Here is a 20975-nt window from a genome sequence, read left to right as displayed (position 1 = left end):
CTTGAGGGAGGTGGGCCTTAAACTGTAAACTGGGAACCATCTTCCTACTTTTTTTTTTGGTACCGGGGATCGAATTCGGGACTTCATGCTGAACTACTGAGGTAAATCCCCGCCCCTGTCTTCCTACTTTTAAGGTTTGGTCTCTGAGATAGGAGCACCTTTCCACAGGAAAGATTGATGGGAAGAATCCCTGCCTGGCTGAAATATGGAGCCCTGGAAATTGCCACAGAACCAAGAAGAAAATAAATCAGGGTCAAACCTGAGGTGCAGGCCTCAGAGGCAAGAGAGACTCCATGAAACATAGGTAATAAAAAATAGAAATGTTCTTCTCTCGAAAAGGGTTCCTTGGGCCAGGGATGTAGCTCAGCAGCACAGCACCTGCCTGGCAAGCGCAAGGCCCTGAGTTCGATTACTGGCACACACACACAAATGCTTCTTTTCTCCTCTTAGCAGAGGTTTCTAAATAAAACTTTAGAAATCAAAGATTGAACATTCTCCTCATTTTATGATGAATAAACTGAGGCTCTGAGAATGATTAACACTGGACATTCTAAGGAGAGCGGCAGGACTTTTAAGTACCTCTTCTAACTCCCAGAACAGTTCAGGGGATGAATATGGATTCTAGAAGAGAAGGAAAGCAATGACTCTCCATTATTTCTTTTCCTGTTAGGTCTTTTTAAGATCCTCGCTTGGGGCACAATTAAACTGCCTGGCCCAGAGACTTAGCATTTACAGACCTCAAGGCTGATCACATTATTGAGTTCCCAAGATCTTTTTCTCCCTTATTCATTTTATTTTCCTCCTTTTCTGTGACACACAGGCAGTGTGCCTCAGTTGCCATTATCATCTCCGTCATCTACCACTTTGCCCTAAACACAGGCTTCCAAATAGCTGGATATGATGAAAAACTGAAATTAAGACATAATTTTAACTCTAGGTCAACATACAATTCCCTAACCCCAAAAGAGTTCAAATTGCGGGGAAGACTCGAGCACTTTATATGGTTTTCCAGTATTTTTGCTAAATAAAACTCCAAATAGACCAAGGACCACTTTACTTCCACTTACCTCAGAGACCAGTGCTTCATGCAGTTCTACTGACTAAAGAAATTTTAAGCCACCTGGCAACCAATCTCACATATAAAGATTGGAATTTTAGAGGATAAAGAAAAAGGAGAGAGAGGCCAAGTTAATAAGTAATTTAGCTTCCGTTGTCCAAATAGCTCAAGTTGAAAGATGTCCCTGTGCCAACAAATCTCAGCTTTGGGTTTTTTGATGAGTCCCTTCCAGCTTGAGGTTTGTCACCTGATGTGGACATGGAAGTAGAGGTGGTGATGGTGGCAGGAGGTGATGGTTGTGGTGGTGAAGGTTCATCAAATCACAGTATCCCAACTAAATGCTTTCTTCAAGCAATAGCATTTTCTTCATCCATAGAAAGATTTTTTTATCTATAAAAATTATATAGTTTAGTAACTATATCATTGTGATGCTCTGAGGAATAATTGATACAATATATATGAAACATTCAAACATTACCTGTTGTACAGTAACTACTCAAAAAGTGTAAGACATTATTTCACTTCCAAGTTCCTACTCAGCCCGGGAGACACAGAGGACAAGAAAGGATGAAGGAATTTTTGGTCTAGAGCAGGAGAGAGTGAGATCAGAATCTGCTTTATGCTGGCCGTCCTCTTCCCCCACCAATCTCTCCTCCAATGCAGAACCTGAGAGCTGAAAGCCAGCCAACTGGGGGCACCAAGGTGGGTGGTAGAGACCAATGAACGTTCCACCTGTCCAAACTGGTCTGGTTATTACCAAATCCCAGGCGAGAACCAGAGAAATAAGCCTACTGAAACATTGCAGCGGTAGCCCTGCGGAGAGGTTTTCATCTTCAGAGTAAGAAGCCTGGAAATTCAGCATCTGCACTGCAGGGGCTGATGCTAACCTGGGGTGGCAGGGAGGAAGCATTGCCTCTGAGTGCAATTTAAAACCTTTTCTCGTTTTCCTTAAAAGGAAAAAAAAAAAGATACCATCTGGTAATGCAATCGTTAATTAGTGAGGGAGAGTTATTCTAGCTTCCTAAGAACAGACCCCAGAGGAGGCTGAGTTTCAGGCCCTTCACTTCTGTTCCAGGAATAAGCAGCCACGCCGGCTGGGCATCGCGCTGGGCTGGAGCTGCAGGGAGCTGGCAGAGGCCAGAGATAGGCTTCCCTCCCATGGCTCTAATCTCATAAACCAGAAGTGCTCAAACTCAATGTATTCTCTTGCCCCTCTCATTTTTCATAACGGAAAAAAAAAAGTCCCAGTAAAGTTTTGAATTAAGAAACAGTTGCCATCTGGGTAATTGAATTCTGCTTGAAGCAGGCCACCTGGTTCACATCAGCAGCTCTCGGCAAGTAGGGAAGTGTCAGCTAAGGCCCTGCGTTGATTTCTAAATACAGGCTGGCATTCCATGAGCCACAAAGAAACTGTCAATTTCAAAACAGTGCAAACCATTTTGTATCAGGTTACCTCAATGTATGCTAGATTTCTTGGGCTGCAGACTTTGAGAATTACAGCAGGAACACTTGCTCTTGTCCATTCCCAGCCCCGCACTGCCTTAAGAAAACAAAATCTGAAAAGCCAGTTCCTTTTGGCTTCCTGTTTGGACATCCATGTCACAGAAATATGTGTGACTTAAATCACCTTGCTCTCCTAAGGATTCAAGAGGCTGAGTGTTTCCAGCTTCTCAAATATTGAAGAGGGGTGGGCAGTTTGAGAGGAAAGTCTAGCCCGACCCTTCTCTGCTGCTTTTGACATTGCTGGCCACTCTTGGGAGGCATGCTAGTGCAGCATGAACCATGTGCAGGATTTGCAGTCCTGTCCCCCAACTTCAGACTCCGCTATGTCAAGAGAACAGCAGCTAGGAGCTTTGCATGCAGCTCACCAGCCAGAGCTGTTTGGGCCAAGTGCATCTTCCATGGACATGTGCAGACAAAGCTGAAGTCAGAATGGCTTGGCTAGGACAAGATACAGCAAGAAACAGTGCTGCCTTGCACTTGAGTGGCTTTGAGCAACTCCTCATGCTTATGAGCCCATTTCTTTCTTTCCTTTTTAAGTATATGTACTGCCGAACTGAGCAGTCTGAGCACATTTCATATATACCTGAAATGTTTATGACAGAATCAACTGTAGTTAGGAGCCCTTATTTGATTTCTGAGTTGGGAGAGGAGCTATGCATTGGATAGAACTCTCACTCACAGGCAGTTTGGGTTTTAAAAGAACACTGAACTTATGGAATGAAGATTCTACACCAGAAATAAGCTGGCCCAACCTCCTCCTTTGGGATGGAATCGAGGCTGGGAGGATACAGGAGCTTTCCCCAAGGTAACAGAGCTGCTGCTTAAGGTCAGCGATGCCCAGCCCATTCCTTTCCAATGCAGCAGGCTGCTTCCTGAGCTTTAGGACAACTAGAAAAGAGTTAATTCTGAAATCAGAAATGTTTTGCTTCTAAACCAAACAGAGAATGAGGGTTATCCAAAACAGGTAATTTAAAAGATCAGTTCCTTTAAAGTAAAATTTTCCGTAATGCCCTGGATATGTACATATATGCCCATCTTAAAAATCCCACTTCACATATTTCTCAAGAAAGCTGTATCTGTGAACACACACACACACACACACACACACACACACACCACTGTTTTCAACATCAGAGAATTCAAAGCAACATGATGTTAAAGTAAAATTAAATTAAAAATCATTTGCAAGATTTCCGGGCTCATAGGAAGACTCTTCTCCCTCCAAGAACATAGGTGCCACATCACACGTGCATGGTGGCTCCCCAGGTTACTGGGCGATGCTACTCAGCGCCATGTCATGACTGTGTCATCTGCGACAGGAACCCGGGAGAATGGAAGGAGCTAGAAGGAGAATTCTGAGGGGCAATAACTTGAAGACCTGGATGTAAAACTGGAGCAAGGCTTAGCAGATACTAGGGAGAGAGCGGGGAGTTGGACGTAGTTAAAGGGCCTCATGTTACCAACGTCTAGTCCCAGAAGTCTCTTTTATGCTCCTTCAGCCTCATGATCTCTTTTCTTAATCCAATAAAGGGCATTTGTTTAAATTTGAAAAGATGACATAATATTATTTCATCCACAATATCCTGTCCTCAAGCATTTAAGTTCATGAATTTCCTTCTCAAAACTAATTTCGGTCTAATAGGGCTCTTTCGATATTGGTCTCAAATCACTCATATTCTAAGCCCCTGAAATGTTATTGTCTCTTTACCCTCTTCTTTCTCTCTACACGGACAGTGTCTTAACTGTCCCCATTCCTTCTCCCATTCTTGTTTCTCTCTCTGATGCCATAGCCTTGCCGTGGCCTCGGTGCAGAATAGTCTCAGATCAGAGAGGACTCTGTCTTCCCACACTGGGATCCGTGCTTAGTGTGCAGAAAATCAGATCCTCCTGCTCTGGAATAGAGTATGGGGTGGTGCTGATTCTAGTTCCAGTTGCCTGAGAGAGAGAAGCAGGAAGGAAATGTGAGTCCCAGTACCGGAGAGACAAAGGCTGTTGTCTTAGCAGCACAACTTCGCTTTCAATATAAGTATCAGAGATCCCTTTGGTAACTTCAGTAACTTCATTCATCTTTTTAAAAATGCTCTTCATCCCATATCCCACTGATAACAAAAGGTTGGGTTTTGTGATTTTTTTTCTAGGTGCTGCCCACAGCCTCTATGAACACAAAAACAGGTTTCCTTTGGAGGGATTGGGACATTAGAAATATATAAAGTATCCAACAATACTTGATTCTCATTGTAGTACATTTCTGGAAACCGCATGGAAAGTCCTAAAACTGATCTTACCCGTGGGATCTGTGTTATAATTGGATGTTGCATTTTTGACCGAAGACTTGGCATCAGATAAATCACAGATACTAAATATGTCATAGAGGCAAAGATTCACAGCTTAAATCAGTAGTTCCCAAACCTTGCTCAACATTAGAATTGTCAAAGGAGATTTGGAAAAATGCTGTGGCTGGGGCTCCACTTGGGACCAGTTAAAGCCAGATCTCTATGAGTGTGCCAGTTTTCTTTGTTTGTTTATCGAGAGCTCAAACTATAAGCAAGAGATAGTTGTGATGCGGCACTTCAAAAAACTACAAGAGCCACTTGAAAGTAAATTACAACTTTTTAAAATTTTTCCAAATGCAAATTTAGAGATCCTCCATTTAATGAATAAGTCATCTCACCTGGCAATAAGATACTGGTTTTTGCATACACTGTCCATCAAGTCAGAATTTGAACTAGTGTCCTTAGGGTACAATGTCCTAAGGCGGATGACTGGTGAGTTAATCAGTATTTATCAGGATTCTACAAGTAAAGTCTGTGTTAAGGATTCTTGAGTAGCCTTTGGAACAGAATAGGCATAGTCCTTGTTCTCAAGTGTTTGAGGAGAGAAGAGCATGGTGATTTTGAAGTTAGGTTTCTCCCAATTTAGGGCCACAGAAATGTTGCCCTTTGCAATAACAGCACCTGTGCCTGAAATGATCTCAACTGCATGGATCCAATTATTTGAAAATTGTGATAACTCACAGGCACATCTCAGCACTCTTCCCTTTCTTTGGCAAAAGGTTAGAAAGCTGACCAGGGGAAGAGGAGCCCAGACTCTGGGCTTCCTTGAGGTGCATTCAGTGGAAAGAGAAAAGCAGCCTCCAGGGGACCTCAAGGAGCAGCCCTGAGCATTTCTTCCTAGACACTGTCTAGGTAAGTGGATGGGGTGGGGCTAGCCCTGCTAAGCCAAGGGTGCTTTTTCTTTCAGATTCTGGATCTCTGCCACAAACCATGTGACTATAGGCAGGGCATTTTATGATACTTTAGTATTTTTGTTTTAAGATAAAGCACTAATGTCAATTTCCTACTTATCTTAAAGACACCTTAAAGATAAATTACCTTGTATTGAAAAGATATCTGATCATTTTATAAATTCTTCCTGATTTAAGAGTGACATATTGATTAAATCCACAGATTACAGAGAAATTGTTACAAAACCTAAGGAAGAAAATAAAACTCAAATGTACTTGTAATCCCATATTCATTATTTTAAACATTATGAAACACAAAGGAAGAGCATTCTTCCTGTGTAGTTTTTATCCTGTTTTTCTATATGTAAGGTTATACAATGAACATTTCTGCATATCTTAAAATATCCTTTAAAACACATTTTGTAGCTGCATGATATCCAGTTTTTGACAGTACTATGATTTGTTTATTCCTTATGAGGTATACAATATAAATGTTTAAAATACATGGGAAAATTAATAATCTAACAAATTTTCCTTCAATTATTTTCCAACAGTACATTTGGAGATTTAAAAAATATACAGACATCAGTAGGAAACAATTTCAGGAGCACAGAAAATGAGATTTAAGAAATAATCAAGAGCAATTTTATTTTTAAAAGGTCAATTTGCTTACAAAGGAAAGAGAGAACATGCAATAAATGCCCATAACTTCATTTCCATTGACTTCTGAGTGGTAATTTTATCTTTAACACCCCCTACTGGTTTGCTTTATGGGTTTAGTGTTATCATTTTCTTCTCCTTTTCCATGTCCTTCACCTTCTTCCTCCTACCCCGCCCCCTCCCCTCCCCTCCTCCCCTCCTCTTTCTTCCTTTTTTTAAAAAGGTGATTTCATTAGAAGTCTGCTACCTCTTTATTCTAGCCCGGAAAAAATAAAGCAAGGGGATCAGGTGTAAAGAAAAAAAAACAATTGATTATAACTTCATGTAAATCTTTCTCCCACATCCTCACTCACCACATGTAATGAAGAGAGGCTAAAGAAGCCCAAGAGAATCAGATCTCCCCAAACTTTCTTTTAAGAACTTTGTAACTCTCTGCAGTACCCATTCATTCAAGACTATTGGCATGAGTTCTATATCTCACATTACTTCAACATAATTGTACAAAGATAAACCAGGAATGTGTAGATTCACAGGCACTTGGGGGTCAGTGTGGGTTCCTCTTTCTTATTGTGAAACTTCCAGGCAGACTGATTTGACTTGTGCTCCTGAGATAGCACTCACCTAAGCAGTTCTTTGTTCCACTAATGGACTTTGTGGCAAGTTCCATCCTTTCACTTTCCCTCCCATTGCAAAGGTCAGCAAGCGCACTTGTACACTGTGAGGAAACAGAAAATAGCTAGTACTCCACCTCTGCTAGACCCAGGCTCCTTCATTCATCCAAATGGCATTTCTTGAGTGTTCCTGGCACTTATCTAGGTGCATGAGCAAGACAGATCAAGTCCTTCTTCCTATTGAATTTGCAGCCTTATGGAAGAGATGAGTAATAACAAACAAATAGATAAATAAATAAGCAAAATGATGTAAGACTAGCCCAAAGAGGAACAGAAAGCGGGGTGGTGTGACCGAGTGACTTAGAGGGTGAGGGGAATTATTTTGGAAGGGTACTTGGAGAAGGCTGCTTTGAGGAGATGCCCAGTCATTGACCCTGAGTCTTTCAACACGGGCACTGCACGCCTGTTCTTCAGATCTTCTCTGGCCCTTTTCTTCCTGCCCTAGATCTCGTGGCTTATTCTCACGTTCTTCCCTCTGTCTTTCAGCCATGAAACCTGGGGAAGGGTTTGTGGGGCTTCCACAGCAGGTCTTAGGCAGTGATGGTGAACCTTTTCGAGCTTTCAGGGATACAAACAGCTGGCTGAGGCACACGTGCAGTGCCATAGGTTTGCCACCACTGCCTTAAGGCATCCCACTTCTTACAAATCCACACTCTGTCATCATCTTTCAGCCCAGAGTGTCCATTGTGGGAAGGTAAAAAGAAGTTGGAAATATGAGGCATTTCTGTTTGTTTCAACCATAGTATTTCCTCCTTATCTGAGGTTTCATTTTCTGAGACTTCAATTACCTCTGGTCAATTGCAGTGCAAAAATGTTAAATGGACAATTTCAGAAAGAAATGATTCATGAATTTTAAATAACTTTTCTTACTATATGTCATAATTGTTTTATTTTATTGTTATTGTTGTTAATCTCTTACTATGCCTAATTTATACATTGAACTTTATCACTGATAGTTACATATAGGGAAAAAAGTATATGTAGGGCTTGGTACTATTGGGTTTTCAAGCATCCACTGAGGGGCTTGGAAACCTACTCCCCTTGGGTCAGGAGGGGTCACTGTATACATGCTTTTAATATGCACAACGTTTGCATTTAAATACAGCTAACTGGATGGTCCTATTTGGGATTCTGCTGAAATTATCTCTGTGCAGAGGAAGAGTTATCTCACCACCCACAGCAGCTCCCTCCTCTACCCAAAGGAATAGATTCCGGGAGAGAATGTTTCCAGGACTACTTTGGGAAGTCCAGGGCCAGCGATGGTCTTCTAGGTGCAGGAGCTTCTCCTTTCAGCCATGACTAATGAATACAGTGTTGTTTAGAGACACAGTTATCCATCGTCTCTGATCTCCTTGGCTGGAGTAAGTTCAGTAATAATTCTTAATCATTGGGAGTAATTTTCAGAGTTCATGATTCTTTTCTCTCACTGCTCTTCTTTAGATTCAAATAGCGAGTCTTGGCTCCCTATGTCAAATTCTGTGCAACACACATCTATTTCCTCAGTGAATTTTTGTGACGACCTCATTCGTCTGTGTTACAAATGGTGAGACTCAGGGGAAATCAGAAGTAGAGGAAGACACACTCAAGCCCCCTGATTCCGGTTCAACAGGGGCCCCTCTGGCTGTAGCTCTCTCCTCTGTACATGTGCACACAGCACTGAACGACACCCTGTGGAGAGTAATGTAGAATGCAAGGGGCAGGTAGCACTCAGAGAAGATCCCAGTCTCATTGGGCCACTGGTTACAAAAGAACCCTAAGGTTGAAGGCATTGAATGTACATGATGTAGGTATTAAACGTGGGTTCAGACAAGAAGGTGAGTCCGTCAGGTTTTGGCTTCTTCTCCTCAAAAGCAACTCTGAAAAGGCCACAGGAGTACAAACAGGAAAACTACATACATTCCCTTTAAATATCTATATATGGAGATACAGTTTACAAGAACCTCAGTGTCTACAATGATACCAATAAAGAATATGCAGGACATTAATTGAAAGTTTAGCTTTATTGATCTATTAAAGGAATAAATAAAAGGCCTAAAGAAATGACTGAGGCAATTTAATATTGTTGTGATATTATTTGCCCCAGATTATTTTATATATTTCATTATGATTCTAATCAAAATCACAGCAGGAATTTCTGGAATTACGATGAACTGATTTTAAATTTGTATGGAAAAATAAAAGCTCTTGAGTAAGTAGCTCTGAAGAAGAAAAACAAAGGGATGGGATCATTCTACTAGAAAATGAGACATTTGTGAAAGAGTAAAGTTGTGACACAGAAGTTTAGGCACAGAATATGTAGAGACCAATGAAGAGAATGGAAAATTCCCAAATCAAACTACACATCCATGAAAAACAAGTACGTGAGACAGTTTAAGAAGCATGTAGAAAATGCATAGGCTGTTTAGAAATACTTTGGAGGCAAGTCTCATTATATGAAGAAAAATACAGTTCCATCCATATTGAACCCATTAAAAACTCAGGAGATAAATATACATATATATATATATATATTTTTGGTACTGGGGATCGAATTGAGGACCTTGTACTTGTAAAGCAGGCGCGGTGCCACTGAGCTAAATCCCCAGCCCCCAAATGAATTAATATTAAAGTGTTAAAGGAAAGCTATAAAGCTAGTAGAAAAGGTAAGGGATATCTGTCTGCCCTTCGGTGGTAAAGGAAATCTTATATAAAGCCCTAAACTCAAGCTGTCAAGAAATAAATCAATACATTTCACAATAATCAAAAATGAGTTAGGTTCAATGAGGGACATCACAGACAAAATTAACAGTGACAAGTGACTGGTGACAGTCTAGAAGATATGTGCAATGCCTAAAACCTTTCAGGTATTAACAGCCAGAATGCACTGGAAATTAATGCCAGTCAGCAATTAAAAAAAGAAAAAAGTAATTAGAAAAAGGCAATGGACATGCATAGGCAATTCACATAACCTTTTGAAGAGATGGATGTTCAATCTCACCGGCAATCACAGAGCACAGCAGAAGACTATTAAGACGGCAGGTACTTCACCTGCATCAGATGGCAAAGATCATAGAGTCAGACAATACCGAATGCTATGAAGTGCAAGTTGCATCAATGCCTATGTGCTACTGATATGGGAGGGCAAACTACTACCGCTCTTCTAAGGAGCAATATGCCTACGCTTACAGCCTATAACTTAGAAATCTCCTTTTTTGGGTACATATGTCGGAGAAGCTGGACAATTAAATAGAAAATGAAAATTTCTCTTTATGGACATTTTCTCTGACTGGCATGGAGAACAGTGTAAATATAGTAAATTCACAAAGATGTTCACCCAGAAGTGTTTTCTTGGATAAGTGTACACCTGGGAATATGTAAATATGTAAGTTTGGTTTGTGCATTTGGTAAAATAGCATGCATCAGGCAGGAATATTAAATTAGATTTATATGTAGCATATGGATATCTCTCAAGAATATAATGATGGAAGATTAGAGTAACAAACCAAAGAAGACTTATATTACAATGTTATTATTATTTATTGAATTTGAATTTGAATTTTTAAATTTTTAAAAATAGCCATATAAACTTTCTTTGAAAATTCGATTGAATTGGCATATGCTTTTGGTACATAACAATTAGATTTCTGTGGGGAACTGTTGCATACATAGACCATATCCTAATCATTTTTACTTAGCCTTCCCCCTCTGCCCTCCCTTCTCACCCTTTCCCCAATTCCCTTCCCCTCTCCTCAAAGTTTACCTTCCTGTTTCCTACTGTCCTCCCTCTTTTATTTTGCTCTTTAAATTATTACATACGAACACTTTCTTATGCATGTACAATGACTAAACAAACCTAGGCAAGTTGGACTGAATGGCTTAAATATATTCAACTTGGTGCTGGAGAGTGAAATGTGGAGATGAAGTGGAGAAAGTCAAGGACAGAGAAGGACCCTTCACAAACTAAGAAAGATGCGCCAAGGAACTGGAAGGGGAAAGCCCAGATTGGTTTGGGAAGACCCCTGTTATGGATTGGGTCTAGATTTCCCCCCGAAGCCTCATACGGTCATAGGTGAGTGAATAATAATTTTGAGAGTAAACTTAGAATAAAAATGTGACAGGAATCCCTCCATATGACATATCTGCATTTCAAATGATATTATATATATTTTCTCTTCCCAAAACTCTCTGTATTTTCTTAAGCAGAAATATATTAAAAGTGGCCATTAATATGGAGTAAAGTTGGAATAACTTGGATTTCACTTGGAATAACTTTTCAGACAACAAATATATATGCCTATCCTGATTATAGAAATGGATCTTATAGATCTCTTACATTAGTTTTATTTTTGAGGTGCTTCTTTCTATCAAATTTTCATGTATCATAATTGAGTGTTTTTAAGGGATGACTAAGAAAGGAATCTCCTGCAATTATGAATTCGTTTTGATTCAGGAAAGATAGAAATTGGAACTGTTAAAAAAATCCACCTTCTTGGATATTTTAACATCCAAAAACAAGTTGCGGAGTAGATAAAATGAAATGAGAAAATTGAGATGAGATATTGTTTTTATAGGTAATAATGTCTAAACTTATAAAAATAAAATTCAACTGAGAAAAATATTAGCTCCAGCATATAGGTTCAATAAAATTAATTGTCCAATAGAACATGCGAGAAGCTGGCTTCACAATAGTCATCGAGAACAGGATCTGGGGTATCCAGTTCACCACAGGCTCACAGTTAGTGGTGTAATGTGTCTGCTGGAAAGTCAGCCCCACATTCTGGCTGCTTTAGGAGAAACGCAGAGTGCAAGTACACACAGCATTGCTCCCTGTGCTCTGTGCTGGCCACATCACCTGGATGATTATGCCCAATGATAGATGTCAAGATCTTTTTGAAAAAATTTAATTTGATTGGTACATTTCAGGTATACAATATAATGACATTCATCATTGGAAATTTGCACCTTTACATAATCTCTCTTGGTTCTTATTTTTCCCCCTTCCCCTGCCCTCCCTTCAACCCCTCCACCCCTCCCTATTTACACACACTTTGTTTCCATTTTTTCATTTTCTCATGTTAATTCCATTTGCTTCTTTCCTTTCCCCTACCCCTCCCACTTCCCCTTTGCCCCTTTTCTTCCTGTTTCACATTATCGATTATACCTTTTAGTCCTTATTTACACTTTCAGTTTCTCACACTAGAGAAACTATTCGGCATTTATACATGTGTGTCCTATTTATTTCACTTAAGAGTATTGCCTCCATGTGCATCCATTTAGCTGTAAAAGTCTCTACTTTCTCATTTTTTATGGCTGAGTAGTATTCCATTTTATTAAAAAACCACATTTTCTTTAATCCAGTCTCCAGTTGATGGGCATTTGGGCTGTTTCCAAGTTTTAGCTATTACAAACTGTGCTGCTATGAACATGTAGCACATATATCACTGTGGTATGATTCTTTTAATTCTTTGGGGAAGATCCCCAGCAGTGGAATAGTGGGGTCAAATGGGACTTCCAGTCCTAGTTCTTTGAGGTATCTCCATACTGATTTCCACAGTGGTTGCACCAGTCTACACTCCCACCAGCAGTGGAGCAGGGTTCCTCTTTCCCCACAGCGCCACCAGCTTTTGTTTTTAGTTGATTTCATGATAGCAGCCATTCTTTCTGACGTGAGGTGGAATCTCAGGGCTGTTTTCATTTGCATCTCTCCAATGACCAGTGATGTTGAACATTTTTTCTTATGTTTATTTGCCATTTTTACTTCTTTGTGTGAGAAATGTCTGTTTAGATGCCCATTTTTGGATTGGGTTTTTGTAATTTGAGAGGTCTGTTTTTTTAAGTGTTCTTTTTTTGGTATTAAATTCTTTTATTGGTACATTGTAGGTATACAACACATTTACATTTCTCATTGGGAATTGTACCTTTACATAATGCATCTTGGTTCTTATTTTTTCCCATTCGAGCCCTCCCTTCACGCCCTCCACCCTTCCCTATTTACAAAGACTTTATTTCCATTTTTTCCATTTCTCATCATTTTTCCTTTCCCTTCTTTCCTTTCCCCTGCCCCTCCCACTACCTCTACCCCTTTGGACCTTTTCTTCCTATTTTACATTATCGATTATTCATTCTAATCATTGGTACATTTTAGGTATACAATATAATGACATTCATCATTGGAAATTTGCCCCTTTACATAGTCTCTCTTGGTTCTTATTTTTCACCCTTGCCCAGCCCTCCCTTCAACCCCTCCATTCCTCCCTACTTACAAAGATTTTGTTCCTATTTTTCCATTTTCTCATATTAATCCCACTCCCTTCTATCCTTTTTATTGGTTGATTTCATGATAGCAGCCATTCTCCCTGGAGTGAAGTGGAATCTCAGAGTTGTTTGCATTTGCATCTCTCGAATGACCAGTGATGTTGAACATTTTTTCATGTATTTATTTGCCATTTCTACTTCTTTGTGTGAGAAATATCTGTTCATTTCAGATGCCCATTTTTCGACTGGATCTTTAAATTTGGGAGGTCTGATCTTTTTAAGTTCTTTATAGATTCGAGATAGTAGGTAGACCTTTGTCTGAGGAAGAGCAGGTGAAGATTTTTTCCCACATTGTGGGATGTCTCTTCACACTGCTGGTGGTTTCTCTTGCTGTGCAGAAGCCTTTTCGTAAGAAGAGATCCCATTTGTTGATTGTTTGTGCTAGTTCATGGGCAACTGAGGTTTTGTTCATAAAATCTTTTCCTACACCCATGTCTTCAAAGGTTCTACCTAACCTCTGTTCCAACTGGTACAGAGTTTCTATTTTAATATTTAGATCTTTAATCCATTTTGATTTTAGTTTAGTGCATGGTGAGAGATACAGGTCTAGTTTTAATCTTTGGCAAGTTGAAGCCCAATTTTTACAGCACCATTTATTAAAGAGGCTATCTTTCCTCCAGTGAGGGTGTTTGGCTCCTTTGTCGAAGATGAGATGGTTGAGTGTGTCTGGCACTGTTTCTGCATCTTCTAATCTGTTCCACTGGTCCTCAAGTCTGTTTCTTTGCCAGTACCATGCTGTTTTTATCACAGTAGCTTTGTAGTATAGTTGCAGGTTGGGGATTGTGATACCCCCTGCCATGTCTCTGTTACCTAGAATTGCTTTTGCTATTCTGGGTCTCTTCTTGCTCCAAATGAATTTTTGGATTGTTTTCTCGAGGTCTATGAAGTATGCTGTTGGGATCTCAATTGGAATTGCATTAAATCTATATAGCAGTTTTGGAAGTATGGCCATTTTCACTATATTAATCCTTCCTACCAGGAGCAGGGGATGTCTGTCCATTTTCTGATATCATCTTCAATCTCTCTTTTCAGAGTGCCACAGTTTTCAGAGAAGAGGTCTTTGATTTCTTTCGTTAAGACGATTCCTAGGTATTTCAGTTTTTTGGATGCTATTGTGAAAGGAATTATTTGCCCCATTTCTCTCTCAGTGAGTCTGTCATGGGTATAGAGGAAAGCTATTGATTTTTGTATGTTGACCTTGTAACCAGTTACTTGACTGAATTTGGTTATGAAGTCTAGAAGTCTTTTGGTGGAGTTCTTAGGGTCTTCTATATAGAGTATCATGTCATCTGCTAATAATGACAATTTGACTTCTTCATTACCTATCTTTATTCCTTTTATTTCTTTCTCTTGTCTAATTGCTGTGGCTAATGTTTCCAGAACTATATTCAACAAGAGTGGTGATAGTGGACATCCTTATCTTGTTCCTGATTTTAGTGTGAAGGATTTCAGTTTTTGACCATTTAGTATGATATTGGCTGTTGGTTTTTCATAGATGGCTTCTATCAGTTTGAGGTAGAGACCATCTATTCCAATTTTTTGTAGGATTTTTATCATAAATGCATGTTGGATTTGTCAAATGCTTTTTCTGCATCTATGGAGATAATCATGTGGTTTTTGTCCTTGGCTCTATTGATATAATGTATTACATTGATTGATTTTCATATATTGAACCATCCCTGCATCTCTGGGATGAATTCCACTTGATGAGGGTGTACGATCTGCTTGATGATCTTCTGCATTCTGTTTGCCATTATCTTATTAAGGATTTTTGCATCTATGTTCATTAGTGAGATTGGCCTATAGTTCTCTTTTTCAGTTGGGTCTTTCTCTGCTTTGGGGATCAAGGTGATGCTTGCTTCCAGGAATGAATTTGGGAGTATTGCTTCCCTTTCAATTTCATTGAAGAGTTTAAACAGTAGTGGCAGCAGTTCCTCTCTAAATGTCTTGTAGAATTCAGCAGTGAAGCCATGAGGGCCCGGGCTTTTCTTAGTTGATAAGTTTTTAATTACATTTTCAATTTCATTGGTTGATATTGGGTTGTTCAGAATTTTTAGGTCTTCTTCGTTCAACTTTGGTAATTCATATGTATCTAGGAATCTGTCCATTTCTTCTGTGTTTTCCATCTTATTGGCATATAGCTTCTCAAAGTAAGTATTGATGATCCCCTGGATTTCTGCTGGGTCTGTTGTAATTTCACCCTTTTCATTCCTAATTGCATGGATTTGGGCCTTTTCTTTCCTTTTTCTGACAAGGTTGGCTAAAGGTTTGTCAATTTTGTTGATTCTTTTGAAGAACCAACTCTTGGCTTCATTGATTTTTTGTATCGTTCTCTTAGTCTCCATTGCATTGATTTCTCCTCTGATCTTTATAATTTCCTCCCTTGTATGAGCTTTGGGGTTGTACTGTTCTTCTTTTTCTAGAAGCTTGAGGTTCAGCATCAGGTTGTTTAATTGGGCTCGCTTGGTTTTCCTAATATGCATATTCACTGCTATGAATTTCCTTCATAAGACTGCTTTCATTGTGTCCCATAGATTCTGATATGTTGTATTGTCATTGTCATTTAATTGAAGGAACTGTCTGATTTCTTCTTTAATTTCCTCTGTGACCCATTGGTTATTCAGAAGTGTGTTGTTCAATTTCCACGTGTTTATGAAATTTTTTTAGTTTCTTTTGCTATGGATCTCTAATTTCATCGCACTATGGTCTGATAATATACAGGGGATAACTTCAATTCCTTTACACTTACTTAAACATGTTCTATGTGTGAGTATGTGGTCTATTTTGGAGAATGACCCATGTGCAACTGAGAAGAATGTGTATTCTGATTTTGTGGGGTGGAAGACTCTCTAAACATCTGTTAAGTTCATTTGTTCAAGAGTTCGATTGAGTTCTAGTATTTCATTACTTATTTTTAGTCTAGTTGATCTATCTATTTGTGACGGTGGGATGTCGAGTTCCCCCACTACAATTGTATTAGTGCATATATGACTTTTCATGTCCATTAGTATTTGTTTTATATAGTTGGGCTCACTAGTGTATGGTGCATAGATAGTTATGATTGTCATCTCTTCCTCTTGGATTCTTCCCTTTACAAGGATGCAGTGTCCTTCTTCGTCTCTCTTAATCAGTGTTGGTTTGAAATCTATTTGATCTGCAAAGAGGATAGCTACTCCTGGTTTTTTTCGGGTTCCTGTCGCATGCAGTATTGTTTTCCACCCTTTAACTTCCAGTCTATGAGTTTCCTTTTGAATTAAGTGTGTTTCTTGTATGCAGCATATTGTTGGATTTTGCTTCTTGACCCATTCTGCCAGTCTATTTCTTTTGATTGGTGAATTGAGACCATTAACATTGATGGTTATAACTGAAACGTATTGACTTGTCATTGCCATGACTTTTTCTTTTTGTTGGGTTCTCCCCCTTTACATTTAATTTCTTGTCATGCCAGATGGGTTCATTCTACTTTGCTTCCTGGGGTTGTGATCCTCAATGTCTGTTCCTAGGATATTGTGTAAAATTCTTTGGAGTGCTGGTTTGGTATTCACGAAGTTCCTAAGGTGCTCTTTGTCATGAAAGTATCTTATTTCTCCATCCATTTTGAAAGATGGTTTTGCAGGGTACATCAATCTGGGTTGGAGGCTGTTTTCTTTTAGGACTTGGAATATGTCACTCCAAGCTCTTCTTGCCTTGATGGTTTGTGTTGAGAAGTCTGCTGTGATTCTGATGGGCTTTCCTTTGTATGTGATTTGTTTCTTTTCTCTGACTGCTTGTAGAACTTTGTTCTTCTGTTGAGTTTCTGGAATCTTAACAATTATATGCCTATATGTAGATTTTTTTTGATCAAGGCTATTTGGAGTCCTATATGCCTCACTTATCTGTATGTCAAGCTCTTTCCCCCTGCTTGGGAAGTTTTCTGCCATTATTTTTGTGAAGAGATTTTTTATGTCATCTCCACTCTCTCCTGTTTCTTCATTGAGCCCAATCAGTCTTATGTTATTCTTCTTCGCATCATCTAGCAGCTGCTGGATTGATTTCTCGTGTTCCCTTATAATTTTGAAGCAATTTTTCTTTTCCTGGTCACTAATTGCAATCTTATCTTCTATATCTGAAATTCTGTCCTCACATTGGCTCATTCTGCTGTGTAGACTTTCAGTGGAGTTTTTCATGTCGTGGACATCTATTTGCATCTGTTTTATGGATTCTGTTTGTTTCTTATGTTGGGATTCCATCATGTTCCTCAGCTCCTCTCTAGATTTATTAATCATGTCTTGCACTAGGGGCACAATTTCTCCTGTTATGTGAGAAATTATTTCTGATTTCCTTTTTTCCAGATCCCCTTTTGTTGCCAGTTCAGTGGGTCCAGGTGGTTGAGTATCAGAGTGTTCCATCTCATTTCCCTTTGTGGTTGCTGTAGGTGATCTGGAAGTCTGGTTTTGAGACTCATTTATGTGTTTTCTCATTTCGACTGGGGTGGGGGGCTGTTAGCTCCTGCACGGATTACCTCCTCTGAGCTGGGTGAGGTGGGACAGGGACCAGGAGCAGCAGTAGGGATGCTGACCCAAAAGCCCTTTCCTGTGGGCTGGGAGCAGCAGAAGGGGTGGTGGCCAGGAAGTCCCTTCCTCTGGACCAGGAGCAGTGGGACAACGGCTCAGAAGCCCCTACCTCTGGGCCCGGAACAGCAGGACTCAGTACCTTGGTCTGGTGGTCTGGTGTCCTCTGCGTCTTTGTAGTGTGGAACCAGGTGGCTGCCTGTCTGCAGCAGAGTGATTCGGTGTCTTCTGCGTGACTCAGGACCTTGGTAGGGCATGGGCAGACCTGCCTGTCTGCAGCTGGCTAATCTTTTTAAGTTCTTTATAGATTCAAGATAGTAGACCTTTGTCTGAGGAACCGCAGGTGAAAAATTTTTCCCACATTGTGGGTTGTCTCTTCCTCTGCTGGTGGGTCCTCTTGCTGTGCAGAAGATTTTTAGTAAGAAAAGATCCCACTGGTTGATTGTTTGTGCTAGTTCATGGGCAACAGGTTTTGTTCATAAAAACTTTTCCTACACCAATGTCTTCTACCTAACCTCTCTTCCAGCCAGTTCAGCATTTCTATTTTAATATTTACATCTTTAATCCATTTCAATTTTAGTTTAGTGCATGGTGAGAGATATAGATCTAGTTTTAATCTTTGGCAAATTGAAACTCAATTTTTCCAGCACCGTTTATTAAAGAGGTTATCTTTCCTCCAGTGAGGGTATTTGGCTCCTTTGTCAAAGATGAGATGGTTGAGTGTGTCTGGCACTGTTTCTGCATCTTCTAATCTGTTCCACTGGTCCTCCAATCTATTTATTTGCCAGTACCATGCTGTTTTTATCACAGTGGCTTTGTAGTATAGTTTCAAGTTGGGGGTTGTGATACCCCCTGCCATGCCTGTATTACCTAGAATTGCTTTTGTTATTCTAGGTCTCTCCTTGTTCCAAATGAATTTTTGGATTGTTTTCTCAAGGTCTGTGAAGTATGCTGCTGGGATTTCAATTGGGATTGCATTGAATCTATATAGCAGTTTTAGAAGTATGGCCATTTTCACTGTGTTGATCCTTCCTGCTCAGGAGCAGGGAATGTCTTTCCATTTTCTGATATCATCTTCAATCTCTTTTCAGAGAGCTATAGTTTTCAGAGAGGAGGTCTTTGATTTCTTTTGTTAGGTTGATTCCTAGGTATTTCAGTTTTTTGGATGCGATTGTGAAAGGAATTGTTTGCCCTATTTCTGTCTCAGTGAGTCTGTTGTTCATGTAGAGGAAAGCTATTGGTTTTTGTGTGTTGACCTTGTATCTAGCTACTTTACTGAATTTGAATTTGAATTTTTTTTACTGAATTATTACTGAATTACTTTTATTAAGACTAGAAGACTTTTGGTGGAGTTCTTGGGGTCTTCTATATACAGTATCATGTCATCTGTAAATAATGACAATTTGACTTTTTCATTTCCTATCTTTATTCCTTTTATTTCTTTCTCTTGACTAATTCCCATGGCTAATGTTTCCAAAACTATATTGAACAGGAGTGGTGATAGTTGGCATCCTTGTGTTGTTCCTGATTTTAGTGTGAAGGATTTCAGTTTTTGACCATTTAGTATGATATTGACTGTTGGTTTGTCATAGATGGCTTTTATCAGATTGAGGTAGAGACCGTCTATTCCAATTTTACGAAAAATTGGAAAACCCTAAAGAGGGTTTTATCATAAATGCAAGTTGGATTTGGTCAAATGCTTTTTCTGCATCTATTGAGATCATCATGTGGTTTTTTTCCTTGTCTCTATTGATATAATATATTACTTTTATTGATTTCCATATGTTGAACCATCCTTGCATCCCTGGGATGAATCGCAGTTGGTCAGGGTATATGATATTCTTGATGATCTTCTGTCTTCTATTTTCCAGTATTTTATTAAGGATTTTTGCATCTATGTTCATTAATGAGATTGGCCTATAGTTTTCTTTTTTGGATGGGTCTTTCTCTGCTTTGGGGATCAAGGTGATGCTTGCTTCCAGGAATGAATTTGGGAGTATTGCTTCCCTTTCAATTTCACAGAAGAGTTTAAACAGTAGTGGCAGCAGTTCCTCTCTAAATGTCTTGTAGAATTCAGCAATGAAGCCATTAGGATCTGGGCTTTTCTTAGTTGATATGTTTTTAGTTACGTTTTCAATTTCATTGATTGATATTGGGTTGTTTAGAATTTTGAGGTCTTCTTCATTCAACTTTGGTAATTCATATGTATCTAGGAATCTGTCCATTTCTTCTGTGTTTTCCATCTTATTGGCATATAGCTTCTCAAAGTAAGTATTGATGATCCTCTGGGTTTCTGCTGGGTCCATTGTAATTTCATCCTTTTCATTCCTAATTGCATGGATTTGGGCCTTTTCTTTCCTTTTCCTGATAAGGTTGGCTAAGGGTTTGTCAATTTTGTTGATTCTTTCGAAGAACCAACTCTTGGCTTCATTGATTTTTTGTATCGTTCTCTTAGTCACCATTGCATTGATTTCTCCTCTGATCTTTATAATTTCCTTCCTTTGTATGAGCTTTGGGGTTGTCCTGCTCTTCTTTTTCTAGAAGCTTGAGGTTCAGCATCAGGTTGTTTAATTGGGCTCGCTTGGTTTTCCTAATATGAGTATTCACTGCTATGAATTTCCTTCATAAGATTGCTTTCATTGTGTCCCATAGATTCTGATATGTTGTATTGTCATTGTCATTTAATTGAAGGAACTGTCTGATTTCTTCTTTAACTTCCTCTGTGACCCATTGGTTATTCAGAAGGGTATTGTTCAGTATCCATGTATTTATGAAATTTTTTGAGTTTCTTTTGCTATGGATCTCCAATTTCATCGCACTATGGTCTGATAATATACAGGGGATAACTTCAATTCCTTTACACTTACTTAAACATGTTCTATGAGCGAGTATGTGGTCTCTTTTGGAGAATGACCCATGTGCAGCTGAAAAGACTGTGTATTCTGATTTGATGGGGTGGAACACTCTGTAAACATCTTTTAAGTTCATTTGTTCAAGAGTTTGATTGAGTTCTAGTA

The 20975-nt window shown here is 39.3% G+C and overlaps 1 long non-coding RNA gene across 6 annotated transcripts in view; it reads left to right on the top strand.

The window, feature by feature from the left end:
* Positions 1–4645: 4645 nt before the first annotated feature.
* The window catches only part of LOC147827745 (uncharacterized), a 55319-nt gene continuing 38989 nt past the window's right edge, over positions 4646–20975 (top strand). For all 6 annotated transcript variants that reach the window (XR_015452051.1, XR_015452049.1, XR_015452050.1 and 3 more), the window contains exon 1: positions 4646–5745. This is a non-coding gene — a long non-coding RNA (uncharacterized LOC147827745). The remainder of the gene's footprint in view (positions 5746–20975) is intronic.

This window comes from Heterocephalus glaber, unplaced genomic scaffold, assembly GCF_053883595.1.
Source record: "Heterocephalus glaber isolate CG9 unplaced genomic scaffold, H.glaber_assembly_v1.0 deba00001442, whole genome shotgun sequence".
Lineage (NCBI taxonomy): Eukaryota > Metazoa > Chordata > Mammalia > Rodentia > Bathyergidae > Heterocephalus > Heterocephalus glaber.
The sequence above is the reverse complement of the archived record's forward strand: the minus strand, read 5'-3'. Positions and strand labels throughout refer to the sequence as shown.